The sequence below is a fragment of the Oratosquilla oratoria genome, chromosome 22 (assembly GCF_046742065.1).
Source record: "Oratosquilla oratoria isolate Oo_2021 chromosome 22, ASM4674206v1, whole genome shotgun sequence".
Classification (NCBI taxonomy): Eukaryota; Metazoa; Arthropoda; class Malacostraca; order Stomatopoda; family Squillidae; genus Oratosquilla; species Oratosquilla oratoria.
In genome coordinates this window covers 49,846,429-49,864,825 of record NC_134798.1, presented here as the reverse complement: position 1 = coordinate 49,864,825, position 18,397 = coordinate 49,846,429, and the positions used below count along the sequence as shown (strand labels likewise).

At 37.5% G+C, this 18,397-nt stretch overlaps 1 protein-coding gene across 2 annotated transcripts in view; it reads left to right on the top strand.

The window, feature by feature from the left end:
* Nucleotides 1–17,617: 17,617 nt before the first annotated feature.
* Nucleotides 17,618–18,397, top strand: part of LOC143037569 (GDP-fucose transporter 1-like) — a 49,229-nt gene continuing 48,449 nt past the window's right edge. Inside the window, exon 1 of one of the 2 annotated variants that reach the window (XR_012967481.1) lies at nt 17,618–17,754. The gene's annotated coding sequence lies outside the window, so the exon portion shown is untranslated. Of the gene's footprint in view, nt 17,810–18,397 lie in introns of both variants that reach the window. The other variant, XR_012967482.1, reaches the window with a different exon arrangement.

Below are 18,397 nucleotides of genomic sequence, written 5' to 3'. Positions count from 1 at the left end.
CAAAGAGAATAGGGAAATCGTTTGACTGAAGGGGAGAAGAAGGCTAGCAAAAGATATTCGCAGATATGTCTATGAAATTAGGTGGCTATAGGTGGTGGTTACTGTGGGGGGAAGAGAAATCTTCAATCATATGCCTGACACTGTCACCATAGTCTCTTAAACATTCCATCTCAATTTCGCTGGTAGTGGTACTTGCAGAAGGTGAATATTCATCATAGACATTTTGTAACAACTGAAATAAATAATTAGGTCTATATCATTACGAATTCCTCACTCCTAGTACAGGATAATTAGGCTTAACGCCTCATGGGGTGGTGGGGGGGGGATTCCACTTGTTTGACTCTCGTGACCTCAGCTCACTCTGCTCGTGACCTCAGCTCAGTCTGCTCGTGACCTCAGCTTCAGTCTGCTCGTGACCTCAGCTCAGTCTGCTCGTGACCTCAACTCAGTCTGCTCGTGACCTCAGCTTCAGTCTGCTCGTGACCTCAGCTCAGTCTGCTCGTGACCTCAGCTTCAGTCTGCTCGTGACCTCAGCTCAGTCTGCTCGTGACCTCAGCTCAGTCTGCTCGTGACCTCAGCTCAGTCTGCTCGTGACCTCAGCTCAGTCTGCTCGTGACCTCAGCTCAGTCTGCTCGTGACCTCAGCTAGAGAGCTCGTTTTTCTGCACAGACACCAGCTAGCGAATACCTGTGAAATTTATATCTCCGAATAGTGTTAAGTGATTGTGTTGTGTTTTTGTAATTGTATACGTATAGCGCTATACAGTTACAGATATAAGATAAAGATAAGTTAAAGATTACAGATATAAGATAAAGTTCTATTTAAATTCAAAACAGTTTTTTGTTACTGTACTCCAAAGGTAGGAGAAATAGTATAAGGTAAGCAGAGTAAGCTTCGCTTATTTAGTTTATTAGAGACCGCTTTTCTCTCTCTTTCACCACCCCCAAGTCACCACAGTCACTTAAATTTGACTTGTAATATCACTCGTCTCGAGGCCCCTTGCCTCTCGTTACGTGAGGTTCACTAATATTCAAGTTCCTCTTAAGTAGTAGGCCCAATGCCTTCTTTTTCCTGTAGTCTCACTATTTTCTAGGCCCCATGCCTATTCCTCTCGTCCTTTGGGTTAATAAAAGGGTGGTGAATTTTCTTTCTTCTTTCACTGTAATTTCACCTTCAGCTTACACTCGGGATCTCTTTTCTCTCGTCTCTACATCGTCTCCTGATCCTCTCTCTCTACATCGTCTTCTGATCCTCTCTCCCCACCCTCTCTATATCTTCTCTATCTCTTCTCTATCTCTTCTCTATCTCTTCTCTCCCGAGATCCCGTATCGTACGCTGAGCTACCTTCGTCTGACGTCACTAATTTTTCTAAACCAATCTTCGGTGACTTCTCAAGTAACTGTCACTCCTTATGGGCGTGACTTTGAATTCATGCACCAATAGTTTTTTTCTCCTTCTCCACCTTGCACCAATCCGGAAAGCTATCACAATGCCACTAGCGATATTGTTTATCTCAGCATTAGTCAAACGAAGGTAACCTGCGCTTACAATGTTGTGATTACATAAGCGATTATAAAAACAGTCACCACCGTCGGTGTGTTTACATAGACAAAACGTCGCCCTCACCTAGACATAACATCGCCCTCGAGCAGGCGTCGAGTCTGAATTATTCTAATGCCCTAGCTCATTTCCATTCGTACACTACCGGCCTCTTACAGGGCTCGGCAGCTACCCTTGGTCGTCCCGACCAATTTCTTATTTCCCTCTTACAGGGCTTGCTAATATATTTCTAGAATAAGCTAATCTACCATTGCGTAATTGTTAATCTACCCTCCAAAATACATCATTCATGCAATAAATTGGGAATAATACATAAACATAATACCTATAAATGTGAATAACATGCATCTCAATATATATATATAAGGTATTGAATTAAGCGGTTACATGGTTGATTTGCTTTGACAGAGCCAATCTCCGGAATACAACAAAGGCAATCAGTGCTGCCACTAACACTGAAAGTAAGGGTATGATAAGGAGTGGTAGCATAGGTAAATCATTTGAGGGAGATCTTGACAATGGTCTTCTCTTAATTTTCAAGGGAGGGGAGTTTTCAGGCAATGTGAAGTTGAAGGTTGAAATGTAGGTGTCCTCGGTTAAATGCATTGTATTAAGGGTATTAGAAATGGTGGAAATAGTGTCTGCATGCAATTCGCAGTTATCTTGAATAGAGACAAGACCTTCAACCAAATCCAATTTAGGACTCAACCCGGGACAATTTATTGATACCTTTGTCTTGTTAGGGAAAAACAGGTAATGAGATCCTTGTATGTTACAATGAGGGATCTGGTCTACCAAAATTCGTTGGTAATGACAATTGTTCATAACAGACATATTCCTAACCAGAGAGTTCATGTGAAGCCTCTCGGAACACAAAAGAGATCATGCTTTCTCTTAGATTGTCTACAGAAAGGATATAATTGATTAGAAAATTCACTATGAGCACTAACTTTCAAATTTGAATGGTTTATCATCTTTTCAAAGATAATAGCAATTAATTTACAAAACACACTAATCTAGAGTTTGAGTGTCTCTTCTTGTTCAATATTATTTCCAACACACTTCATTTTCAAAGACAGTCTTATTACTTTAAAATGGTCACAATACTCATGTGTGTACTCAGATGAGAGGTCCTTAAGTCCTTAAGGTTCCAAGTCTGACCACAGCAGATCCTAGGTTTTAGGTTTCCATGTATCTGCTTGACACCAAGTTCCAGTTGTTTAGGTCTCCCATCCCAAATACATATAAATGGTCAATACTATCTGTAAAATACATCAAGATTAATGTTCAACTCTTGAAAAATATCATTATAATATTCTCCATATTCTCCAGGGTTATTAATATTTATGCACAAAGTATTACTATAATCATCTTCATAGATCTGCAAGCTAATTTTCCTTATGTCATCTAAATGTCCTACCAATTCTTCTCTTGATTCTAAATGTTTAAGTTTAAACTTGTTTCCACCTGCAGAATCAATTACCCTATATGGACCAGTGTACCTTAGTGAAAGTTTATTATTGGGTGAGGTTGCTTTGACCATTACTAATTCCCCAATTTTCAATTCTAGTTTACGAGCTATTTTGTGTTGTTGTTCCCTCATCTCTTGTGAATACACCTGCATATGTTTCCTAACTCTTTGGTGAATACTTTGAAGAGTATTTATCCTATTGGATATATAATCATCCATATTATATATGGGTTTTTGCTCTGCAGTCAACATTTCATATGGCAGAGTTTTGTCCTCCCCAAAAATTATAAAATGAGGTGTATCCCCAGTTGCTACATTAATTTGATTGTTCAGAGTACACTTAACACAAGGAATCCAAGTATCCCAAGTTACACTATGAGGACTTATTAGGGTTCTAAGACATATAATTATCTTTTTGTTTAACCTTTCTACTACTCCATTACTTTGGGGATGGTTAACGAGTATATTGACTTTCTTGATGTGGAACACATTACATAGATTTTCCAAGATTTTGTTATTAAATTCAGTCCCATTATCTGAAACTAGGATGTTAGGTGTAGTAAAATTACAGATTATCTGATCATAGATTACGGAAGCAATAGTTTCAGCTTTCTTATTGATTATGGGTTGTAATATACAAAATCTTGAAAAATAATCAATAGCAACAAATAGGTATTTAAAGCCGTTCTCGGTTAGTGGTAATTCCAAAGTATCCATGTGAACTCTTTCCCAAGGTTTCTGTGGAATGGGATAGGTGAGTATAGGAGCAGGTTTTGGTGTATTTCCTTTCACCTTTACACATTTTACACATTTTTCTATATAATCATATATAGTTTTCTTCATACCTAGCCAAAAGTACTTAAGTTGTGCCTGTCTATAAGTTTTATCCTTTCCAGGATGTGAACTACAATCACTATCATGAAGTAACTTCAATATCTCATTTACCAGAGTTTGTGGTATAACCAACTGATTTACTTGACCTCTAGAAATATCTTTCCCATTTACAAATGTTTTCCTATACAAAATTCCATTAATCAAATGAAATTCCTCTATCTTATACCCCTTTGGTAGCTTTGGAGGATCTCCTCTTGGGTTCATCAAATGCTTGATTATTGAATCACATGTCTCATCATCTCCCTGTTCTCTTATTAGCATTTCTTCATCTAAAGTTACTAACTCTTCTATACTACAAACAAAATTAATCAACCCAGTCCCAGTCATTGGTTGACTAATGTTTCTAGAAAGTGGATCTGCTACATTCCTTCTACCCGGAATATAATTAAATTGAACATCATAGCACTGAAGTATCGCAAACCATCTAGCAAGTCTGCCTCTAAGATTCTTATGCTTAAATAAGTTCTGAATAGCTGTGTGATCAGTCCAAACTCTGATGGGATACCCTAGTATCATATCCCTAAAACTTTCTAAAGAATAAATTACTGCTAAAGTTTCTCTTTCAGTTATAGAATAGTTTCTCTCCGCACTATTACAAAGTCTGGATGTGTAAGCTATGGGTTTTAAAGTTCCATTTCTCTCTTGCATTAGTATGCCTCCTAACCCTATGTCAGACGCATCAGTACAAAGAATAAATTCTTTTTCATAGTCGGGAAAAATTAAAATAGGTGAACTTGTGAGTTTATCTTTCAACTTGTCAAAAGCTTGCTGTTGCGCAGGTCCCCATATGAACTTTGAGTCCTTTCTCAACAAAGAACTTAGTGGATTAGCAATGTCAGCATAACTTTGAATGAATTTTCTATAATATCCTGTTAATCCCAAAAAGCTCCTAACCTTGTCTACATTGGTCGGAACTGGAAAATTCTTGACAGCGTCCACCTTTGAATTTACTGTACTCAGTCCGTGTCTGTCTATCTTATGTCCTAAGTAAATGACACTGTCTTGCAAGAACTTACATTTTTCAAGTTTTACTTTTAACCCAGCTTCTCCTAGTCTTGAGAATATCAAATCTAATTTCTTAAAGTGCTCCACTGCAGTCTGAGAAACTATTAAAATGTCATCTAGAAATACACTGGCAGTGTTTCCTAACAATCCATCTAGAATAGTATTCATTAATCTCATGTAAGTTAATGGACTATTACATAACCCAAATGGCATTCTCTTGAACTCATAATGTCCTGTTGTAGTAGAAAATGCTGTGAACTCTCTTGAATCTTCATGCAATTCTATTTGCCAAAAAGCTGATTTGATATCTATAGTACTAAAATATCTATTCTCAGTTCCCAAACTTCTCAAAATGTCACCGATAATGGGTAATGGTAACCTGTCACGAATGGTGTGCTTATTCAGTTCCCTGTAATCAATAACTGGTCGCATAGTCCCATCAGACTTTGGTACTAGGATCAACGGAAAATTCCACTCACTTTTACTATGTTCAATAATATCCTGTGATAACATTTCAGTGATGAGTTTATCTACTACAGCTAATTTAGAGTGAGGAACTCTGTAGGCTGGTATGTAGATAGGTTGTGTTCCAGGTTTTAACTTAATGTGATGTTGTAAAACAGTTGTTTTGCCTAAGGCGTCCCCCGGCAAAGCAATTGCTTTTTTATGTTTCATAAGCAAAGCAAATAAAGCTTCATCCAACTCAGGGCAATCAGTTGATTGTAATAATTCTTTATACCTATTTCTTAAGTCTATGCCTTCTTGTACTGAGCAAATTGATGAAGTTGGTAATTCTATCTCCTCACTATTCTCATTTAAAATCTTAATAGGTTTAGTACACACCTGAATACATCCTATTTGTGTACCTTTCTTTAAAACTATCTCTTTATTCATAGTATTAATTACTAATACTTCTACTCTGTTCTTATTTGTCTTATAAATCCCTGAGTCCCACTTCAATCCTTTAAGTTTAACTGATTCTGGGACTGTAATTACTTCAGAGTCTACATTGATTCCTTTCAAACACACTTCAACCTTATTAATTGACATGGGATGTAACAATGTCGACCTTGTTAATCCGCACTCTGCAATTCTCAAGGCATCTGTGGTTGATAATTTAGTAATCTCTGGGATTTCCTGAACTTCTGAGTTGGGTTCACAAATTGTTTTACTTTCTGTAGGGTTGGACCGCTCGGCCTCGCTATCTAGGATAGAAATGTTATCTAAGGATTCATTGATTCCTGTCACTGGTCTTAAGTCTGGTTGATTTAAGAATGGGATTAACTGTGACTTCACTAAAATTCCTAAGTCAGCAGGACAAATTACCATGTTTTCTTTTCTCATAGTTGCAAATCCTATCAATAAATCTCCTGGAAAAACAGACTCTTCTACCACTATCACTGGGATGTACAATTGTTCATTTGTATACAAGGCAACTTCTAGCTCAATCTTGCCTAATGTTTTTAACTGATTTCCAGTTACACCTTGCAATGTGTAACGGATTGGTTCCAACATTTTCACTCCTGGGTTCAACTGGTTTAAAACTTTACTAGTAATTACATTAACTACAGACCCTGTATCAATAAAAATTTGAATAGGCTTATTGAACACTTTACCCGCAATGAGAGGTCCTACAGAAGTTTTACCAACAGTAATTATCAGTTTGTCAGTTTCTTTCATCTCCCTTGCATTCCCATATTTAACACAATACCGCCTATCGGTATATATATGGGGAGGTCTGAAATGGTTTATTCTGTGTCTGGGGGTTTTCCTCTTAGCCCTGGGGGTACCCGAAAATTTCGGCACTCATGAGTTCTGTGTCCGATTTTATTATGGTAAATACAGAATGGAGGGTTCCTACATTGATACTCATTGTGACCTTCGTATTTGCAATTTCTGCAAATAATCCCATAAAAACATTCTTGTGCCTTGTGTCCCCATGCATTACAATTAAAACAAAGGATTCTGGTATCCCTATCCCTAGATGGACTTCTAGTATGCCGCCTATGTCCTACTTCTGTTTTCTTAAACTCTCTAGAGTTCCTATATTGGCTATGTTGATTTATAGGCATTACATATGGGTTTATTGTTCTGGTCTCACTGTATCCTTGAAGAAGATAATCTACTTCTCCTAAACAGATATTTGATTTTAAATCTTTGTACAGCCTTTCTGCTGTTAAGTCATCAGAATTCTTTGCCAATAAGCTAAATGTGATCAATTTGATTACCTGTGAGATTTTCATCTTCTCACTAGATCTTTCTATCCAGTCTGAATCTTTCAAGATAGAATTCATGTCTTTTGACCATCTATCTAATCTAGCTAAGTACTCTGTGTCAGTTTCACTTGTCCTAACTTCCTTAATCATTTTTACCAATGATCTAATAGGATCCTGATCACATTTGGACATGAAATGCTTGAGAAACGCTTTCTTATAATCATCATATTGATTAATTGATTCCATTTGCTGGAAGTTAATGACAAACCTCGCCCTTCCATGCTCTGGATCTATATTCTCCTTGAGAATCTCAATCTTACGATTCTCATTTGTTATGTTTTTACTAACTATAAGAGTGTCAATGAGGTTTAAGAACTTGTTTACACCATATGTGTTAGACTCTCCTGTGAATTTTGGAATATTTGTATTTGATGTGTGAATTTCGTGTCTCAACACGTTAGAATTCTGAGGGGTACTCATACTTATTACTAATACCTTGCTTTAGCCTGGCTGCTTGCGATGTCGCTTCGTGATGTCAATGTCTGGTTTGACGTCCTTCTACGGTCTTGTCATTCCTCAACGACGTTGTTCCTCCTCCATCACACACTCTGCCTTGAAGACCGCCTTGTAGATGATGATCTCCTTGAAGAATCTTGAAGAATGCTTGTTCCCAACGTAGCAGTTACTTGAAGTTGTAGATTTCTCTCGTAGTCGTAATACACTCTTGATTTTGGTTGTCTTGTTCCCGTAGACTTCAGGCGCCACTTCTCTTCGGAGGTGTTTAACACCCAGTTCGTTCCACCGCTGAGCACCACTTTCACCCCCCCCCCCCAAGTCACCACAGTCACTTAAATTTGACTTGTAATATCACTCGTCTCGAGGCCCCTTGCCTCTCGTTACGTGAGGTTCACTAATATTCAAGTTCCTCTTAAGTAGTAGGCCCAATGCCTTCTTTTTCCTGTAGTCTCACTATTTTCTAGGCCCCATGCCTATTCCTCTCGTCCTTTGGGTTAATAAAAGGGTGGTGAATTTTCTTTCTTCTTTCACTGTAATTTCACCTTCAGCTTACACTCGGGATCTCTTTTCTCTCGTCTCTACTTCTCTCGTCTCTACTTCTCTCGTCTCTACATCGTCTCCTGATCCTCTCTCCACACCCTCTCTATATCTTCTCCCTATATCTTCTCTCTCTCTTATCTCTCCCTTCTCCCCCGAGATCCCGTATCGTACGCTGAGCTACCTTCGTCTGACGTCACTAATTTTTCTAAACCAATCTTCGGTGACTTCTCAAGTAACTGTCACTCCTTATGGGCGTGACTTTAAATTCATGCACCAATAGTTTTTTTCTCCTTCTCCACCTTGCACCAATCCGGAAAGCTATCACAATGCCACTAGCGATATTGTTTATCTCAGCATTAGTCAAACGAAGGTAACCTGCGCTTACAATGTTGTGATTACATAAGCGATTATAAAAACAGTCACCACCGTCGGTGTGTTTACATAGACAAAACGTCGCCCTCACCTAGACATAACATCGCCCTCGAGCAGGCGTCGAGTCTGAATTATTCTAATGCCCTAGCTCATTTCCATTCGTACACTACCGGCCTCTTACACTCTCTCTCTCTCTCTCTTTGCCATTTTTATTGCTAAAGGAGGAGCGAAATGGTTTGTGAAGGTTGCGTGAACCTAGAGGTCCGTCTCAGGATGTGTGAGGAGGAAATTCGTCTTCCCAGGAGTGCGCTCTGTGAGAAGAGTGAACCCTCCCCACAACCCAAAGAGCGTTCCACTTCTTCCCCTACTGTCACTGCCGTGAGCGAGTGGCGCTCCGTGGGGTCCCGTTTGTCGAGCCCGCGTTCGGTAGACGTGTGCCCTGTGGAGCAACCGCTGGCTCTAGCCAATCGTTTTGCTCTACTGGAGGATGAAGTGGCTGAAAACCAGGAGTTCTTGGTGGTGGGGGACTCCATGGTGCGAGGCTATGACGACATCCTGCAGCGGAAGACTAAGCGACGTTGCAAGCTTGTATGTCAACCGGGCCGTGGGATCGCCGATTGTACCCAGTCCATCAGGGAGCAAGGACGGAAGAACACGGTTACGATTGTTTATACGGGAAGTAACGATGTAGGTAGGGTGAGATCAGAGGAACTTGTTCGGAATTACAAGGTCCTCCTTCAGGAGATGAAGGAACGTGGGAGCCGTCACGTAGTCTGTGGGATCCTCCCGAGGATCTACGCAGGCTCGTGTTGGAACAGTAGAGCCATAGGGATCAATGATAGGATATCGCAGTTGTGCACACAATTGGGATACCACTTTCTTGATCCTTGGTATCTCTTTTCTAGGCGCCATGACCTTTACGCTTCTGATGGGATCCACCTTACCCGCAGAGGCAAAGATGTTCTTACAAACCTCATTGTGGGAGTTTGTAATGAATTAGCTCCTTTTTTAGGGTAGAAGCCCAAAGGGAAGGGGAAATAGAATGTACTTGGGAAAACAGTGTAGAGTATAGCATTAATGTAGAACAATGTGCCAGTATAGGACAAAATATAATTTTAGGATATAATGTCGGTAGAGGACGAAATGTTACATTAGGATGTAATGTCAAAGGACAAAATGTCGCGATGGGATGTAATGACAGTGGAGGACAAAAGATCACGATGGGAAGTAACGATAGTGGAGGACAAAATATCACGATAGGATGTAATGATAATGGAGGAGAAAATATCACGGTAGGATATAATGTCAGTGGAGGACAAAATATAATTTTAGGAAGGGATACCGGACAGAATGTCAATGAAGGCCAAAATATCATGATGGGATGTAATGACAGTGGAAGACAAAATATCACGATGGGATGTAATTATAGTGGAGGAAAAAATATCACGGTAGGATATAATGTCACTGGAGGACAAAATATAATTTTAGGAAGGGATGCCGGACATAATGTCAATGAACGACGGGAGGCCGGCGTGAATCACGGTGACGTAGGGGGACAAAATGTACAAAAGAGATCGGATGACCGTGATCGACCAGATGTCCGTGATGGGGGAAATGTTAATTTTGATGGGAGAAATGTTAATGAGGCATTGAATGTCAATGAAGGACCAAATGATAATATAGAGCAAGGTATAAATAAAAAACAAAATGATAATGTAAGACATGATATTGAAACTCAAAATGTGTCAAAAAGAAATAATCACGAGTTTCTTAAAACCATGTACTTTAATGCTCGTAGTATTAGGAACAAATTTCAAGAAATACAGGCGTATGTCAAAAGCGAAAATCTTGATATGATAGGAATAACTGAGACATGGTTAAATGGTACAGAGTTCCCCCCCCACCAGAATTTAATATTGCGGGATTTAAACACTTTCATCAGGATAGAAACCACAAGAAAGGTGGGGGTATTCTGTTGTACGTTAAAAACAATGTTCATGTTTGTGTTTTAGAGAAAGTGAAACAGGATGCATATGATAGTTTGTGGGTTGAGTTAACCCAAACAAATGGACAAAAAATGAATATAGGTGTAATATATAGGCCAAAGACATTATCATTAGCAGACGACAAACTGTTATTTCAAGAACTGTCTAGTTTCTGCAACCGGGATTTATTGATAATGGGTGATTTCAATTTTACTGACATTGATTGGATGACCCTTGAACATGGCCATATAGGTAGTCGCTTGATTGATTTTCTTGGTGACAATTACTTAATTCAGCATGTAAAAGAGCCCACAAGATATGGAAACTTACTCGATCTATTGATCACTAGCCGCGAAAGCATGGTAACTGATGTAGAAGTCGGTGAATCTGTTGCAAATAGCGATCACAACTTAGTTAGATTCAAACTCCTAATTTTTTTTAGAATAGATACTTGTGTTTCTAAAATACCCGATTTCAGTAAAGCTCAGTTCATAGGACTACGTCAGGAGCTTCAGCTTACAGACTAGGAGGTAAAATTAAACGAAAGACCTGTAGATCAGATGTGGGAAATATTTCAAAATACGCTCACTAAGATGATTCATACTTACATTCCTTTTAAGGACAGACGTCCCCCAAATCAGGCTCGCCCAAAGTGGCTCGACAAAGAAACTGAAAAAAGTATTGCTAAAAAGAGACAGGCTTATAAGAAATATAAGTGCTCGGGTGCATCTAATGACTATGAAAGTTATGTATCAATACAGAGAGATTTAAAAAAGACAATAAGAAAAAGAAAACGACAATACGAAATGAACATCGCTGATAAATCCAAAGAGAATCCCAAAGAATTCTATAGTTACATTAGAGATAAAAAGGTTGTTAGAAATCACATTGGTCCACTATTATCTGCTGATGGTCAACTTGAATATTCAAATGAAGGAATGTGTAATATCTTAAACAACTATTTTAGCTCGGTATTCGTAAACGAAACACCTCAAAGTGAACTCCAAACTGAAACCTGTGAAAAGTCTAGGGTAAACTTACTCACTACGGTAGATATAACAAAAGAAAAAATTAAAAGGTGTATAGATAAACTAAAAGTTAATAAAACACTAGGGCCTGACGGTTGGCATCCAAGAATCTTAAAGGAAATGAAAAATGAGATTGTTGTTCCAATAGAAATTATTTTCAAGAAATCCATCATATCCGGAGATGTCCCAAGAGAATGGAAGCTAGCTAACGTTACTCCCATATTCAAAAAAGGTGACAAAAAGAAGCCAAATAACTATAGGCCTATAAGTTTGACTTCAATCGTAGGAAAAATAATGGAAACTATCATCAGAGATGCTATCGAACATCATTTAGAAAGTAACCGTTTGATAAATGATAGCCAGCATGGTTTCAGACGGAAACGTTCTTGCGTGACTAACTTACTCGAATTCTACAACACAGTTATCTCGAATTATGACAAAAGAAACAATATAGATTTAATATATCTAGACTTTGCAAAAGCTTTTGATACCGTCCCACACGAAAGACTACTTACTAAATTAGCTTTACACGGAATAAGTGGTAGCCTATTAGGTTGGACTAGTAATTGGTTGAATGGTCGAAAACAGAGAGTTGTTTTAAATGGAAAAACTTCTAGATGGAAATTTTTTACAAATGGAGTTCCTCAGGGTTCCGTTCTTGGGCCACTTCTATTCATAGTATATATAAATGATATAGACCATGGACTAAAATCTACTGTTTCCAAATTTGCTGATGATACAAAACTGTGCGGAATGGCAAATGATCACTTAAACCAATTAGATATTCAAAAATATCAAGATCAATTACAGCATTGGTCTGAAAAGTGGCTAATGAAATTTAACACAAGTAAATGCAAGGTAATGCACATAGGTAAAAATAACAGTAAGTATGATTACAAGTTATTTGGGAAATTGGTTAACAAAAGTGAATAGTGAAAAAGATCTCGGCGTAATTATCAGTAACGATTTCAAATCATCCAAGCAGTGTATTTCAGCCTCTGATAAAGCAAATAAGACTCTAGGACTGATTCCGTGATCTTTTGACTTCAAAAGTCCATCACTCATTAACAAGCTATATAAATCGTTAGTTCGTCCACATTTGGAATATGCTGTTTCCGTATGGTCACCGAATCTCATTAAAGACATTGACAGACTGGAAAAAGTACAACGGCGAGCCACAAAACTGATTCCAAATATCAAAAATAAATCATACGAAAATTGACTAAAACATATGAATCTGTTTTCCCTAAAAAAAGTGTAGACTCAGAGGTGACATGATACAGGTCTTTAAAATTCTAAAGGGAATTGACAATATCAAAAGTGACAAAATTTTCACATTGAATGAGAATCAGACAAGAAACAATGGTCTCAAATTGTCCAGAAATATATTCAATTTGGAAGTAGGTAGAAACAACTTCGCCAACCGTGTAGTTAATGAATGGAATAAACTTCCTGCACAGGTAGTACAATGTAGTTCAGTTCGAAGCTTTAAAAATCATTTAGATAAACACCTGAGCAAGATGCTGTAATGATTATAATTTATTTTATATTATTTGTTTTTGTTTTGTTATCATTTGTCTGTTTGATTCTCATTTATCATTAGTTATATGTCAATTTATTATTATTTACTATTTACCTGTTTGTTTATTATTTAACTATACCTATGCATTTATTTATGTATTTCATTTGTTATTTACATTATCATAATTCTATTTATTCATTTATTATTATTTTTTTCGCATCCGACCTAGATATGAACCAAAAGGTCTCCTGTCGGCATGCTCCGCCTTTGTAATCCTTTGTAAAAACAGATTCAATTTGGTTGACTCCTATTGACAAGACGTAATCATAGACCTATCATGAAAGCTCCTGTCATCATGGTCATGCCTGTCACACTAGTAGCCTATGTCGTGAGTGTACCCCTAACCATGCTTGTTAACGATTGTCAGTGACAGCGTAGATAACACAGGCCTACATATACACATTGTACAGACTGATACACCTGCCTCCAAGCATTATCTTTTTTTTCAATAGCAATGCTTCTTCGACGGCGTTTGCTTGCCGAACCTGGGGTCTTGTCGATGACAAAAATTGTCGGCGTTGCATCTTCTTTTAGAATGGGATTTATGCTAATTCCTATTGACACGGCAATACAAAGTACAATAAACAGTACACTCATCCCGAGTGTACTTTTTTACGAAATGTTTCGAACAGTTTCGCTTTCAATCCAGGTTTCCATGACTCGTGCCGTCTGCACCGAATGATCTTGTCCTTTTTGTCAACAGAATCTTTCGGAAAAGAATGAAAATTATGTCCTTCCGCAGCAGAATGTTTTGTCGAATTACTGTTGCAATTTGAGGCGGCGACACAATAGACCATTTTCGAACTAAATACTTGAAAATAAAACTTTACTAACACACGAAATATGACAGATCACTGGTCAAGGTGAGAGCGCAACACGGCATTTTATAGTGCACGTATATGGATGCATCAGGATGTAAACAGCGAAGTTGACGTCACAGCCTTACGAGAACAGCCGAAGATCGACGAAGGAAAGTTCGTCTGCTACCGATATTTTGATAGGCCTTTTTATCACATTGCGTAATAATTAGGATTTATTTTTGCATTATTTTATCAAAAAGTGACTAAGCCATACATCTAGCAAATATTCACCTCCTCTTTGAAAACCTTCTCAGTAGTTGACCTTTAAGGCAAGTAGCAAAATGGAGGAATTGAAGTTAGAAGTGATGAGCATTTTTATTTATTTATCTATTCGTTTTTATCTATCTATCTATTTATTTATCTATCTATCTATCTATCTATCTCTATATATATATATATATATATATATATATATATATATATATATACATATACATATATGTATATATATATATATATATATATGTATATATATATATATATATTTATATATATATATATATATATATATATATATTTAGTGGACATTGATTTCCAATCATGAAAGAATGTCAAGTGACTTGGTCTGTGGGAATGCCACTAATTCCCTAAAATACTGACATAAAACATGCATTCAGTACCCCACATGGGTGGGCAATACTCAAAGCTTGATCATCAACCCTATCATATAACCTTAAGAACATGTGTAAAAGGACTGGAAGAGGAATGCTACATGCTTGCGTTGGGGGTCGTGGTGAAAACAGGTGTTTGGGCTGCAAATGACGCCGACACTTCCCCCTCCCCTGTCTTTCCTACAGTTCGCATCAATCAGGCGCGGATCCAGGAATGTTATGGAGGGGGGGGGGGGCGAACCGATAACCGATACTTGAAACACGCCGATATTTTAACCCCAAGAATAATGTTGTTGGCTTGGAGATTGGTCCAGAAACATAACTCTGTTTTGTTCGTAATTGTATGAAAAATCATAGATAATTCACAAATATAATTCAAATAATAAATTCGCACTAAAAAGTGTTTATCCAAGGAGAATCAAACTCGAGATGAGTGAACAATGGTAATGGACCATTACCATTGTTCTTCAAACTCGGGGCATTGTGGGGAGGGGGGGCTGCTCCCTACCCCCACCCCTTGTATCCGCGCCTGGTATCATTTTGCAATTTTAATACTCTACATGTCAAGAGGGTAATGGACGGGGTTTAAAAACATGAAGTCGCTGCAACTAGTAATCTATTCATGTATATATACTGTATATATATATTATATATATATAATATATCAAGAAATCCTCTTTCTAGGACAGATCAAGCTTGCACAAATGCCACATGTTCCAACCCTCTACTGCCCCTTAATCCCAGTCCCCACACCCACCCCGCTGTAATATCTTCCTTGGTGCTATCAACATATGTTGTGACCGATAACAGGACGACGCAAGTGTTCTTTTTTTCCCGTTGGGCCACACAGCACATACCTCTTCTTCTTTTTTTTTTTTTTTTTTTGTACAGGATGGCAGAATTCGATTATGTAATTCTTTTTTTAGGATTTTTATTTACTACTGATCCCCAACGCTAAGGAGACATCGACGTCTCGGCTGATGAAAATCGTTTGGGGCAAGGTAAAATAAAGGTTATAGAATATGTCTCTGTCTCGATGGAGGTCCTCAAGAGAAATCGTCCATATTTAGATAACCTGTATTTCTCCAAATCGTTTTGCCAAACTCTCATAGTGTAAGTGTAACGAGTCGCACGGTCACGATGGCGCAGTGATGTGAGATCCCGACAAAAAATAACAATGATTAAACGAATAAATGAAATCAATGATACAACAATATTTTTATGTGTCCAGAAAAGTTCAAACACTCCGCTGAACACACGAATGAATAGATAAAATTAAATGCCAAAGAAAAGCAAGTGAGTCGTCGCCAACACAATGTGATCATGGTCATGGATGTGAAACCTAAACTAACGTATCCTAGTTAAAACCAATTTGGATGAATAATTGAGGAGTTTGTCGAAATGTAACTTGGCAAAACATAATTTAGTTAAAAACAATCTGGTAAAATACACTTTGGCAAAAGACAATTTGGTAAAATGCAATTTGGCAAAATATAAGTTGGTAAACAATAATTTGGCGAAATGGGAGTCACTCTAGAAAACCGGGCGTTCACCAAAACAAAATCTTTGAACGTCACACTCAGAATAATAAAGCCTCTCGACTCAATGCCCTATTGCTTTATAATATTACTTTAAATATGTCTGACGCCAAGCGATTTTATTAATCTCGATTAACCCTATGACATCATGAACTTCATTCTGCCGTCAGTCTATCTTATTCAGATAAAAGGAAAAACCAAATAAACCAGAAGATGAAGATTTAATCAAAAGGTAGATATAATACCCCACAGAAGGAAGAGAGGGAGAGATGTGCAGAATAAATAAATAAATGAATACGTAAACTATTATTCCATGTTTCAACTAACCGTCGTAGAACGGGCGGTGGAAGCGAGTTAGGTTTTGTGCAGATGTTCACAGGTGAAGAACAGGTGGTCTGTGTTATAAACATTTCAGCTTGTTATTCCCTCCTTCTCGACTTCCCAAAGCCTTACGTCAGGAGGAGCTGTGCTGTGACAGAAACGGCCACATATGCCTGGTGTGTTCGGATTGCCGTTCCCGTTTGTACCTGGGTCGTGCTGCTAAGTTGTATTATTTCTGCTACCAACGGCAGCTAGTTTGTGTATGGATTCGGAAATTCCATTGTATTTATTTATCCATTTATTAATCTATTAATTTGTTTGATCATTTATCTATTATTTATTAATTTATAATGTGTTTATTGATTTATTTACGTATTCATCTGTTTAATTATTTATTCATTCATTCAATATTTTAATTTATTTATTCATGTATTTTCAATATATCACAAAGTTGTCTGAGCTAATTTTTCATTAAATTATCCTAGTCAGTTCGTCAACTGTTGATAGTAAATATTCTGTAAGTGTGTCATCATTTATTATGAAATAATGGTTACAATAAAATAAAAATGTGAATGGAAATTAGACAGCTAATTTTGCCGTGTTTTGACTAACGGTAAAATTTTTGTGAGAAGCGTTTATTTTTTTAAATTAACTTATCTATTTATATTTCTTTTTGTTATTCTATTGATCGGTTTTGTTGATCTGTTTATTCTTTTATTTGTTTATTTGCCTATTATTCAATTACTTATTTATCTAATTGTTATATTTATTTAAAAGGAGGGTTTTGTACCAAATTGCCAACCCTTATAAATTCGTGCTGAATTTTATAGGTATAAAGGCTATTTTTATGATTAACCCCCATAGTACACCAGACGCTATACAGGAGACATATATTTCATCTTCTCAATTAATTATGATTACTTTCTATTTATTTTTAATACATCGTTCAGCTCCGTTCGGCCAACTTGGCCAAGAGACTAGGGGTATCCTGTAAAATAGAAACAGTCCAACACTATGCTATATGGTTAACTAAATGTGTTTACATTTACGTAAACATTAACACAATGTACATTTCTTCCTCAAGAGATCTATAATAGGTATGGCCCGAGGATCGTTGTCCGTCGCTGTGGGGCTGTGGGCTCCCACTCGGAGTAACAATCATATTACGTGGCGTCGAGCAACAGGTTGGAGCACACTTGCGCAGACTGAACAGTTAACATCACGCACGGCTGTGTGCTTACGGCGCAGACAGACGGTGTGTATTAGCCGCTACGTTACTTGCTAATTCACCCCTTCAAAACGAATTGCTGGTATTGACTAAATAGTATTGTCTAGTACAGAACAAAATATGTAGTGTACAGTACATCGTCATTGCTAAGGAAGTTTCGCTGATAACAAGACGTTAACGCCTTCGTTGAGTACTTATTGGGTGTTTAATAAGATAACTTAGTCTACGTCATTTCATCTTCTTTCAACTTTGGATTGTATGTTTACTGTCGATATTGGATGAGGTGTAAAGAATACCACCATACAGATGGCGACACGCGTATTGTTGGCATAGGGACAGCGATATTGTGTAGTGTTCGTGGGATATTTTCATTGCGATTTATCGAAAAGAGGTTATCTAAAATAACCTTAGCCCCGTTAGAACGAGGCCTAGCCCCCCAGCTAAATAAGATAATCTTGTGTCAGAACAAAACCAAAAAGGTTTGACGTGGAAATGAATGGGTTGTTCCTTTTGTTTGAATGTCAACTATGGCTTAGTTCGATTCGCTTGAAGAATTGCCAATTAATTAAAACTAACTTATTTCAGAATCTACAACATTTTCATTTGTATTTTATACATTTATATTTATTAAAAAATTAAGTAAAATAGTACATACAATTAAATATTTTGT